This window comes from Rhinatrema bivittatum, chromosome 5, assembly GCF_901001135.1.
Source record: "Rhinatrema bivittatum chromosome 5, aRhiBiv1.1, whole genome shotgun sequence".
Taxonomy (NCBI): domain Eukaryota; kingdom Metazoa; phylum Chordata; class Amphibia; order Gymnophiona; family Rhinatrematidae; genus Rhinatrema; species Rhinatrema bivittatum.
In genome coordinates this window covers 348,138,099-348,150,120 of record NC_042619.1, presented here as the reverse complement: position 1 = coordinate 348,150,120, position 12,022 = coordinate 348,138,099, and the positions used below count along the sequence as shown (strand labels likewise).

At 43.1% G+C, this 12,022-nt stretch overlaps 1 protein-coding gene across 3 annotated transcripts in view; it reads right to left on the bottom strand.

Moving 5' to 3' along the window:
• LOC115092982 overlaps positions 1–12,022 on the bottom strand; it is a 50,779-nt gene that overhangs the window by 26,087 nt on the left and 12,670 nt on the right. For 2 of the 3 annotated variants that reach the window (XM_029604513.1, XM_029604514.1), the window contains exon 2: positions 11,255–11,401. The gene's annotated coding sequence lies outside the window, so the exon portion shown is untranslated. Of the gene's footprint in view, positions 1–11,254; positions 11,402–11,545; positions 11,656–12,022 lie in introns of those variants that run through there. The other variant, XM_029604515.1, reaches the window with a different exon arrangement.

Here is a 12,022-nt window from a genome sequence, read left to right as displayed (position 1 = left end):
CGAAAATTCTTTAGCACAGAGACTTTATTAGACCGTCTTGAGAGGTCTTGACAATGGGCAATCTTACATTCTCGTTATGCCTTCGATACCGTTAAACATGAGATTCTACTAGACAGACTAAATGAAATTGGTATCGCAGGTGCTGTTTATCAATGGTCTGTATCCTCCCCGAAGAATAGGTCTTTTAGAGTACATTTACATACCCATTTTTCTGAGGAATTCAATGTTACCGACGGGGTACCGCAGGGGTCATCCCTGTCATCGAACCCTATTTACCGTAACTTATACATGCTTCCACTGTGTAAATTCTTGGCGGGTCTAGGCTTAACGCACTATAAATATGCAGATGATGTGCAAATTCTAATACCAATCACTGACTCTGTTGAAAAAACACTTAAACTTTGGGAAATCTATTTAGCTTACTTGGCAAAAACCGAGTTTCTTATTCTTCGCCCCAAAATAAATGACCCCATTAGAACATAAGAACATAAGAAATTGCCATGCTCGGTCAGACCAAGGGTCCATCAAGCCCAGCATCCTGTTTCCAACAGAGGCCATACCAGACCACAAGAACCTGGCAATTACCCAAACACTAAGAAGATCCCATGCCACTGATGCAATTAATAGCAGTGGCTATTCCCTAAGTAAACTTGATTAATAGCTGTTAAGAACTTATCCAAACCTTTTTTGAACCCAGCTACACTAACTGCACTAACCACATCCTCTGGCAACAAATTCCAGAGCTTTATGTGGGTTGAATGAAAAAGAATTTTCTCCGATTAATCTTAAATGTGCTACTTGCTAACTTCATGGAATGCCCCCTAGTCTTTCTATTATTCGAAAGTGTAAATAACCGATTCACATCACATCTACTATGACTTATTACTCTGCATATTAGCACTTCTACTAATAACAACTACACGATTTTGCACGAAATTAGACATTTAGGAGTAACCCTGGACAGAGAACTTAATTGCAAAAAATGGATTAACAACCTCATCAGAGACGGATATTTTAAACTTCATGTTTTAAAAAAGCTTAAACCTTTATTACGTTTTCAAGATTTTAGAACCGTTTTACAAGCATTATTGTTCTCAAAATTAGACTATTGTAACGCCCTTTTTTTAGGTCTCCCGGCATCCACCACAAGACCTCTCCAGTTGTTACAATATTCTGCGGCCAGAATTCTTACAAATAGAAAGTTTTCTGAACACATAACCCCTGTTTTAAAAAGCTTATATTGGTTCCCCATAACCCATCGTTATTAATACTAAACAATGGCCTTACTCCATAAAACTTTATATAATGACAAAATGGAATGGCTTACGGCAGCACTTCATTTCTATCCGCCTCATAGAAACACTAGATCAGACAGCTATGGTACCTTACCCATCCCCTCCCCAAAATCCGCTCATCTCAATTCTGTTAGACATAGAGCATTATCTATTGCTGGTCCACGATTGTGGAATTCTCTCCCACACGAACCTAGAACCTAATATTAAAATATTTTAAAAAGGTATCAAAGCGTGGCTTTTTAAACAAGCCTTCACATAGCATCATTTCAATATTTCCATTTTAATTTCTGTACATATTTCATTTGTTTACCAGTATTTTTCATAAATTTTACATTATTTCTTTAGTTTTAATATTTATTTTTCATAGTTATTAGAATTTTAGAGGGCATGATGACAAATGACTTATGTACTGATAGATTCATACATTAGAAATTGAATTATGATTTATTGTTGATAATGTATTTTGACTTTTGTTTTGTTTTTACTGAATTGTTTATCCTTTATTGTCATGTAAACCGATGTGATATTTTTTGAACATAGGTATACAAAAACGAACAAACAAATAAATAAATCTCTGGCTGGCAGCAGGAAGATACCTCCCCTCCCCCCGAAATCCCCACCTTAACCCTTCTACCATATCTGGACTCCTCCAACCCTTTAACCATAACTGGGAGCTTGGAATATGTGTCTGGCTCCTGACAAAATCCAGGGTTACTCTGAGAACAATGCTGGTAGTTATTTGGCTGTCGTAATTTCACCCTGAAACATTCCCGAAATGCCTAACATTTATTTGGATACATTTTAATTGGATACTGATTTATCCAGATAAAACTTATTTGGATAAATAGCCTCAACATTTAAAAGTTGGCATTTATCCAGATAACGTTTGACTTATCTGGATAAATGCCTTTGACTATTGATCTCTAGAAAGCTTACAGACAAAGCAGATAACGGGAAACATTGTTTTCGTTTATCAGTCACAAGTGGTAAGTCCCTTTTTGGGTTATAAAGACTCCCAGATACAGCTCATGAACCTAGAATAATGTACTAAGGATTATAAGAGATTAAAAACAGAAGTTACTGGGCTACCAGCTAACAATGAGCTCTGTGAATTACACATTAAAGAACCGTCATATGCTCTAAATTTGAAAAAGCTGCAGCTCTAACTGATAGCTCTAGTGATTTGGCTTTTGATTCAGGAGAGAACTGGGATGAAGATTTATGGATTAAAACTGATTCTCATCAGAAACTGACTCCACCTATAGTGGCTATTACCTCAACAAAGGTAACTACAAAAGATTATGAACACAAGACCAGAGTAGTGACTACCTAAAGTTTATCTTCAGCAGATAGTCTAGCAATCAGAAAATTAATGGGATTACTGTTAATGTCTACCTGGATGCATTGCCCAGTCCAGCTGAGTAGAATTGTACTACAGAGGGAAGAAATGGACTCCAGAGAGATTGAGCACTTCATGCTGGAATATGTAGATTCAAGTATTAGAGGTACAGTGAATCACATTTCAAGAGACCCCGAATTCCTCTGTAACTTATTCACAGACTGAGCCAAGCTGGAGTCGTGAATCAAAATAGCTACCACGACACAAGGGACCCGATGTCAGAGCAGAGACATTCCTGACTATGTGGGGAATCATGCAGATAATGGCAGAAATAACCAAACCTTAAAAAGCAGATGATGAACCAGCAGATAGTATAGATTAAATGCATTATGGACATACGGCTTTAAGAGATTACGTACCTTGCCTCCTTCCTCATTACAGAAATAGATTTGGCATATGAGAAGGTGAACAACTGGCATCTGTCGCGGAGGTAGACCCTTAGCCCGAGGTGGAGTTGGCACTACCCGAGGGGATGCGGAGCAGAATGTGAAACAGAGGCCAACTGGAGCTTCGCCAATACCAACCTTCATTCCCCGCAGGTTGAGCCCTTGGATACCGGGGCCGACTGGTCTTAAGCAGACCTCCGCATGGTTGATCCTGTGAAGGATGTTCAAGGCAGGGAGCCAGGAAGCAACTGAAACACAGAGTCCGAAGGAGCTGAGTTCGAGACAGGGCCTGGATCCAAAAGCCTGGACAGGCTAGGGATCAGGAACAAGAGCCTAAGAAAGGCCAAGTCCAAGTAGTCAGCTGAAGGCAAAGTCAGATTCAAGCTGGAGACAGGGCAGGCGGCTGAAGACAAGGTCAGATACAGGCAAGGGTCAGAGCCAGAGAATCCGTCCAAAGTGTGGCCAGGAATAAGCGAGGGTCAAAGCCAGGAATCCGTCCAAGGTGTGTTCAGGAGCAAGCGAGGATCAAAGCCAGGAATCCGTCCAAGGCGTGGTCAGGAGCAAGCGAGGGTCAAAGCCAGGAATCCGTCCAAGGCGTGGTCAGGAGCAAGCGAGGGTCAAAGCCAGGAATCCGTCCAAGGCATGGTCAGGAGCAAGTGAGGGTCAAAGCCAGGAATCCATCCAAAGGGTAATCAGGAACAGGAGACTGGCACTGGAACTCGGGAACTGGAACAGGAACACAGGATTGGTACAGAACAAGCACAGGAGCAGGAAAAGGAACATGAAGGAGTAGCAACTAAGCACACGACTGGAAGCATGGAGACCTGTTGCCAAGGGAAAGACCGGATGGCGGAGCCTGCCTTAAGTATCAGGACTCGGAGATGTCATCATCTGGGTGCCGCGGGAAGGTTTCCAGCTGCGGCCCCTTTAAAGTCGGGGAAAGTGCACATGTGTCTAAGGCATACTGAATGGAGTTACGTGGTGGCGGCGTCTCCCCTCGGGGCATGTAGGGAGACCCGACTGGGACCGGAGGAGGCTGCGGAGCTGCCGGAGGAACCTGGGAATATGGCAGGAGCTCGAGCACATAAGCAACTGCCTACCGCTGCCAAAGAAGGGCCCGGGCCAGGACCCGGGCATCGGGGGTGAGTAGGCCCCGTTGCGGCTCTGGCCCTGGCATCTCAAGCCAATGTGAGGAGAAAAGTACTGCAAATCCAGTTACATTATGGAATACAAAATGAGGCAACAAAGTCCAACGTAGCAGTTTTAAACAGCAATGCAGCAATGGATACTCCTGAAATTACCAGGCCTGGCGCCACCAGGTGTGCAAACTGTGCAATTGCACAGGGTGGCGCACCCGGTAGGGCGGCACTGGGAAGAGGGAGAGGCCCGTATTGCCACTGGTGAACCCGTTCCCACCGGTAGCAGAAGAAGGGGAGGTCCATGGTACCACCAGTGGGATCAGGTCCACCATGGCAGAAGAAAAAGTCACGTCCAGGTGCTCCTCCTCTCTCCTGCCTGTGTGGCTCCAGAAGAAAAAAATTGCTGGAGAAGCGCAGGCAGAAAGGAGGAGGAACGTCGGCTGTGTTCTGAAGAGGAGCAGCGTTTGTGTCAGGGCTTCCATGAGGTGAGATCCTTGCAGTGGCCTGGAGTGTATACCATCCAGTCCAGGTGTCTGGTCTACCACATACTCAAGGTTCACTGCCATTTGTTTCAGTTCATCTGAATCGTCACCCTTGAAAACTGTTTCCTGAGCATGTACCTCCCCAACATCCTCCAATAAACATCGAAGCAAAGAATTTGTTTAGTGTTTCCACGGTGGTCTTATCTTCCCTAAATGCCCCTTTAACCCCTCGATCATCTAACTGTCCAACTGACTCCCTTGCAGGCTATCTGCATCAGATATATTTAAAGAAGTTTTTATAATGAGTTTTTGCTTCTATGGCAACTTCTTTTCAAATTATTTCTTAGCCTGTCTTATCAATGTCTTACATTTAACTGGTCAATGCTTATGCATTATCCTATTTTCTTCTGATGGATCCTTCTTCCAATCTTTTAATGAAGATCTTTTGGCTGAAATAGCCTCTTTCGCCTCACTTTTTAGCCATGTCGGTAATTATTTGACCTTTCTTCCTCATTTCTTAATGCTTGGAATACTTCTGGACTGCACTTCTAAAATGTTTTCTTCTTTAACTTTTCAGATACATACAAAATATGAAACAGATAGAAAATACCGTATAAACCAAGTATTGAAAAAAGCATTACAAAAACAAGAAAGAAAATACTAATCCTTGGCTTAATACATGGTTAATAAACCAACGGAGAGAAAGGGCTTTATACTGAGGAGTATAGAAGAAACTAACAAAGAAAAAGAATAATCCTGAACAGATAGAGCTGCTTGACAAAGTTACAAAAACATTAGATCTCTATGAGTATTAAAGCTGAATAGAAGAATCAAAAATGGTCTCAGCTGTTCTGAGGCAAAAAAGGATGTAACAAATCACTATCTTTATTTAACTATGCATTTACCTGATACCTTAAAAGGAAAGTTGCTCCTGAGGAAATGGTTTCTTGTCTCATAGCAAGGAACCCCTTTCTCCCTTCTTGTGTAATCTTAGAAATATCAGGAAACATGCGAACATTTGAGCCACGAAAAGGAGAATTTTAGTGACGAAAATAACAAGACAATTTACTAAATGTCTTGCTCAGCTATGAAAGAGACAAGTAAGGTGGAGCGATCAATCATTCCCAAACCAGAAGATTCCAAAAACAGTAGTAAGATTTTGCATATCAAAAGGAAGACCCCCCCAGAGTCCGGAGGTGGACGTCCATCTGCTGAAGTAGTGGGTAAAAAATACACTTTGTTAATTAAAGGAAACTCAGTCTCTGGAATAAGAAGCCCTTCCTGAAGACATATTTTAAAGGTAACTAGCGGAAGTTCTCCCATAATTTTGGGAAAATTAATTAATCTAAGACTCAAAACGACAACGCCAATTCTCCAATAACTCAAGCCTTCTAGATAGAGCATGTCTGTCTTTAATTGTTGCCGCATTGAATCTTTGGATTTGTTGGATGTCTATCTCCATCTTGGCACTAGAAGACTTTAACTTTTGTAAGGTGTCCTCGTGGGCTTTAATTTTAGAGTTAAAAGAAGTAGAAAGCATATCCATTTTATTATTGCAGGATTTAACAGCAACCGAGAGCCCAGCAGTAAGTTCCCACAGAGTATCTAATGTTACCACCACAGGTTTAATTGGAGATAAAATTGGCTCACCCGATGTCGAGGGGGCACCATCAGGGAGGGGTAACACTGAAGATCCTTCACAAATTGAAGAAACACAGACTGCAAAGATGCTGGCTCCTGAGACACTCCAGATATTCCCTCTTGCAGTAAAAGTCGCTGACATCATCATTCAGCGATGTCTGTAACGCGCCTAATGCAGACTCTCTCAAACGGTTGGTGCCTGATGTCGGGGAAGGGGGGGGGGTGTGCAAGGTAAACCTCTCCCCCAGGTGAAAACGGCTCTCCTCCAACCGGTTCTGCAGCAGGGATGACCCCACCGATAGATGCAGCTCCGGGAGCTATAAAGGTGGTAATCAACGGCTGCTTCACAAGTTGAGTAGAGATAGAGGGAAAACTCCTCACTTTGTCCTTCCGTTTAGGTGGTATGACTAAAGGAAATAGCAACAAGCAGACAAATATAGTAGCAGCTCTCAAATGTGGCTCCGTTCAGGATGCCATCTTGCCTCTAAAATGGTATTTTTAAAAAATGTCCATGCCTGTTGCTCACACTTAACCTTTGTAGCTGCACCTTTCAGTTTTTGTTTTGTTTTGTTTGTTTTTTATTTTCTCATAGTTTCCCTTTTGAAAGTTTAGTGCTAGAGCTGTGGATTTACTTACTGTCCCCCTTCCAGTCATTAATTCAAATTTGTTCATATTATGATCACTATTGCCAAGTGGCCCTACCACAGTTACCTCTCTCACCAAATCCTGTGCTCCACTGAGAATTAGATCTCTAATTGTTCCTTCTCTTGTCAGTTCCTAAACCAATTGCTCCATAAAACTGTCATTTATTCCATCCAGGAACTTTCTCTCTCTAGCATGTCCTGATGTTACATTTACCTAGTCAATATTGGGGTAATTAACCTCCCGTTATTACTGCACTACCAATTTGGTTAGCTTCTCTAATTTGTTTTAGCATTTCACCATCCATCTCATCATTTTGGCCAGGTGGACGGTAGTATACTCCTATCGCTATACTCTTCCCCAACAATGAAGGGATTTGATTGTACATTTAGTCTCATGCAGGATCTTTATCCTGTTGGACTCTATGCCATCCCGGACATAAAGCGCCACACCACCTCCTGGGTGCTCCTCTCTATCATTGCAATATAATTTCTACCCTGGACTATTCCATTGGTTGTCCTCCTTCCACTATGTCTCTGAGATGCCAGTTAAGTCTATGTCACCATTCACTGCTACACACTCTAACTCTCCTGTCTTACTTCTTGTTTATCACTGACAAGGCAAGATTCCACAGCCAGCACAGAAAATAGTTTACTTTGTACTGGGGGCAGAGTTAATCTCCAGGCAAACTGTTAGGCAAGGACTTAGAAGATACAAGACACAGTTCCAGGGCAACACTGTCAGGTTGCTAGCCATAGGATGTGAAACACAGATACCTTTTCTCATTCAATGCAAGTTTTATACAAAACATTTAAAAGTTAATAGGTTCCCTTTAGCTTCATTAAATTTGAATACAGAATATAACAGCAGATTCACAATACTCACTATCCCTTCTGTGTCAGGAAAGTCCAGTCAGCTTTCACATATAATCAGGTTCAGTCAGAGTTAAGGATCTTCGGGACCCAGGATCAACAGCGCAAGGTGTAGCTTTCAAAATCTCAAGTTGCCAGGAACACTGAGATATTCCTATTGATTCCTTATAAACCCAGAGGACCAATCTTGAGCCCTCGTGGGGAAAGTTGCAGGTTTGAATTGAAAGCAAGTGTGCAGCCTTCTCCATGTACTTGACTGCAACTGCAAAGGCCTACGTCTATGGCTCACCTGGTGCTGGCGTTAGAGCAACACTTGGATCCCCGTGAGGAGAACCAAGAGAAAAAAAGAACAATCTAAGCTAACATTCAATGTAAACCGGTAACGTCGTGCCTGTAACTCAAATGAAATATGGTGCACAGGGAAAACTCGTATGTTCAAATGCAGAACGGGTCAAGACCAAGTCCGGCGTCTTTCCTTCTTATAAGAATAGAGGAGTAGCCTAGGGGGGTTGAGCAGTGGGCTACAAACCAGGGTTTCAATCCTACTGCTACTTCTTTTGCCCTTGCCTCAGGTAAAATCTTACCCCTGGATGCACTAAGCCGCAATGCGCTTTTGCAGGAGGTGTCCCACTATCGCGGGAGGGGTGTGTGTGTCATTGTAATAGTGGGGCCTTCCCCTGAAAAAGTATTGCGGCCTATTGGCGCATTCTTTTGTCTCAAGGCCAAAAACTGCCCGACAAAAGGACGTGACGTGTGGCGCATTTACGCGATGGCGGCCCCAATCTCACGGGACCGCCATTGCCTTTAAGGGCTGCTGGTCTGAAAAACAAAAGTCATGTGCAAATGGGGAGGTTGAGCTGGGGGTCAGTGCTGAAACCCATCTCAAGCCGGGGGAAGTCAATCGAGGCAGCCCAGACACCCCCAAAACACTGAAAATTAACATTTTGGGGGGAGTCAGGGCTGCCTTGACTAGTGGCTCCCGGTTGAGACGGGGTCAGCACTGACCCCTCCCCGCTCAATCTCTCCGCTTGCCGCCATTTTATTTTTTTTCCTGTATTAAGGCCTCAGGCCTCCCCCACCTCACATCTAATGCATTTCAAATAGGTCTTATTTTATCGCAGCAGACCATCTTCTCGGTCGGCCGCAATAAAATATTGACATCAAATTGAATAGCAATGACCTTCTTTACATGCATTTGCATTACTCATGCATGCAGATCACATGCGAAGAAGATCTTTGGAATAGGGGAAGGTATCTGGGCAGGGAGATGCAAAATGTCACGTATATAATGCGACCCACGCAATATAATATGCGCTAGAACACTAACGGGGCTTGATGCATCAGCCTCTTAGATTGTAAACTCTCTGGAGATAGGGAAATACCTATAGTACCTGAATGGAATCTGCTTTGAAATGCCAAAATGTAGAATATAAACTAAAAAAAGTACTTGTATATATAATTATGTTTGCCATTTCACATATTTTCTTTAAAAGAAGGTAGACATATATTGACAGGACACTAGGTGGCATTACAAATAGGCTAAGAGAAGTAGAGTGCCCAGTTTATTAGAGATTGACCCATTCCTTGTAAAAGACAGTAGGGTATAAATAGATGGCTTATGAACCCACATGGTTTTTCAGTCTCCATCCTTTCTCCAGATAAAACATCAGTTGCTTTAGGTTTCTTGGAAATGCATCACTATCAGAGGATGATGGATAGCAGTGGACCAGCAATCTCATTGCTCCATCTAGGACTGCCAAGAAATGATCCACAAAGCAGACCAAATCCAAAACGTTCGTCCATGATGAATCCCAGGATCATCAAATTCAGACTGCCAGAGGAGGATGCCTGGAACTCAGCTCTTCTATGTGTAGATGCTCAGGTCAATAATCTCCACTATGGGTGTGCATGGACAATTTTTGGGGTACATTTTGCTTTTCATCTTGGTGGGGTTTTTGGGTTGTTTTTTTGTTTTTCATTTTGTTTGCTGTTTGTTTCTTTTCTATTCATTTATTTTAAATGAAATAGACAAAAAAAAAAGAAAACCAAAATGAAATGTTTGATCCCTATCAGAGAAAGAAAAAAAAACAAAAACCCTCTCAGGCCTCCCATCTTATCCCTGCCCCCAAGCCCCAAACCCTTTTACCATGACTTTCTGTACTTTCACAGAGGAGGCGAGATTCCTGGAGATACGCTTAGGAACGGCACTGGCTGGCGCCATTGTATACAGCGGCATCAGTCTGGCGCCATTTTGCATGGAAGGTGCTGGCTTCAGCCTGCCAGCGCCATTTCTAGGCGCACCTCCGGTTCTAGCGCTGTGAAGAAGAAGCGAAATACGGTGAGAGGGTTCAGGAGGATGGGGGAATGAAGGGGGTGGTCAGAGACGGTGAGTTTTTTTTTTTTTTTTTTACTGTTGGTGACGACCTTTTAAAACAAAGCAAAAGCATTTTTCTTTCATTTCCGTTTTAAAAACAAAACTGAAACAAAATGGGAGACTTTATTTAAAGTGTCCAATGAATGTGCATCCCTCGTAACCACTGGGGTCACTGCAAATCAGATGATGCGGTAATAGTAGGCAGAAGCTTACAACAACGTGGCCAGTACTCTGAGTGCTAGGGTGCTCTCAGGACTGTGTGCAGGGACGGGAAGTACACACCCTATCACAAATATATCTGCAACCCAAAACAAGGGAAGGAGGGAGAAACAGGTTGCACCTTAGATTAGCCACTATCCCTGGGTGCTTTAGACACGTGAACTTCACGGATAAGATGCTGAAGATAAGATTGTTCTCCGTCCTTCAGGGAGAGTAAGAACCCATTCAATGGCAAATAACCCTCGGCCGAACACACGGACGTAGGGAAGTGTTAAAACGTGTCTATGGCTGATGCAGGGCGAGGAGGTGGGAACGCACGCAAATGAGGCGGTGCCTACGCAGGAATAGCTGCCCTGGATGACACGCAGTGCATCATTACGGCGCGCGAGCAGTGAAATCCGCTTAACAGCGAGGGTCAGACCTTTTCAAATGCTTTCACTACCAGTCCTGGCAAGGCACATCTTTAAGCTGCAGCAGAAGGCCACGACTTATACCCACAGAGTGGCAGCAAACACAGGTAGAGTGAATGCATGCCCTCCCGTGCCTGCGCTGCTTGCCTGAACAGCATGAATAGCAGTTGGGAAAATCCGTTTACTGGCACTAGTTCAGTGTTGCTATATAAAAGAATAATTAATGTGTTCTCCATGTTGTCAATTCTCAAATCCTTTATCGTGCAAAAGACAAAAATGCCAGCATCACAGGGATAGTTGAACTATCCTGTGGGACAGCAAAAGTAAACAGATGATTTTATGCTATTTCATAATGAGTTCTGGACTTCCAAAAATGCATGAATGTCCTTTCTTACCAGGGGATTCTTCTCTCTGTTGTAATGGCGGCCTTTCCTCTGTAAAAGTGTCCTTCCAAAACGTCACACCACAGGAAACAGCCAGGGAACGCCAAGATAGATTTTCAGCCTCCTATGGATTTGGTAACCAGGACGGCACAACCTTCCCTGACAAAAGAAACAAAAAAACAGGTAAAGGCTTTTTTAAAAGAAATTGTTAGGTTCCCTTGAAGAGTACAATCCTGATTAGAGAGAGCTGAATCAATGCATCCTATCTTATGAAGCTCTTCCTCTTCCACGCGCGTGTGTTACCCTTTTCTCTCTCAGAAGGGTCAGAAGCCGGTTGGAAACAGTCGGCAGCCTGTACTTTGTTTCATTCACTCAGGATGGAAAGTCATTTGGGCTGTGGTAGATAAAACAAAGCAGGACTAATAATAAATGACCCTTAGTGAAGAGGCTTTTGTTTAGTGGCCAGAGCTGTCATAATGACAATTTAACCCCTTGTCAGCCTTGCAATAGTGTGAGTTGTGATGGTGAGGGCAGGTCCCCCCCCCCCCTATTCACAGCCTGTGAAGCTTTTATGTCGGCTGCTTTCACTTACCAAGGGAAAGATTCTCAAACTAAACTAATTCTAACCCCAATCAAAACATTTCTCTTTCCGTTGTCAGCACTTCTTCTTTCCCCCCCCCATTCTACAGGGGGGGAAAAATCCTGTACACTTTCCTGTACCCGTAAAGCTTTTACTTTTAGTTTATCGCCAATAGCGTTTCTGAACTATTTTCAATCTTA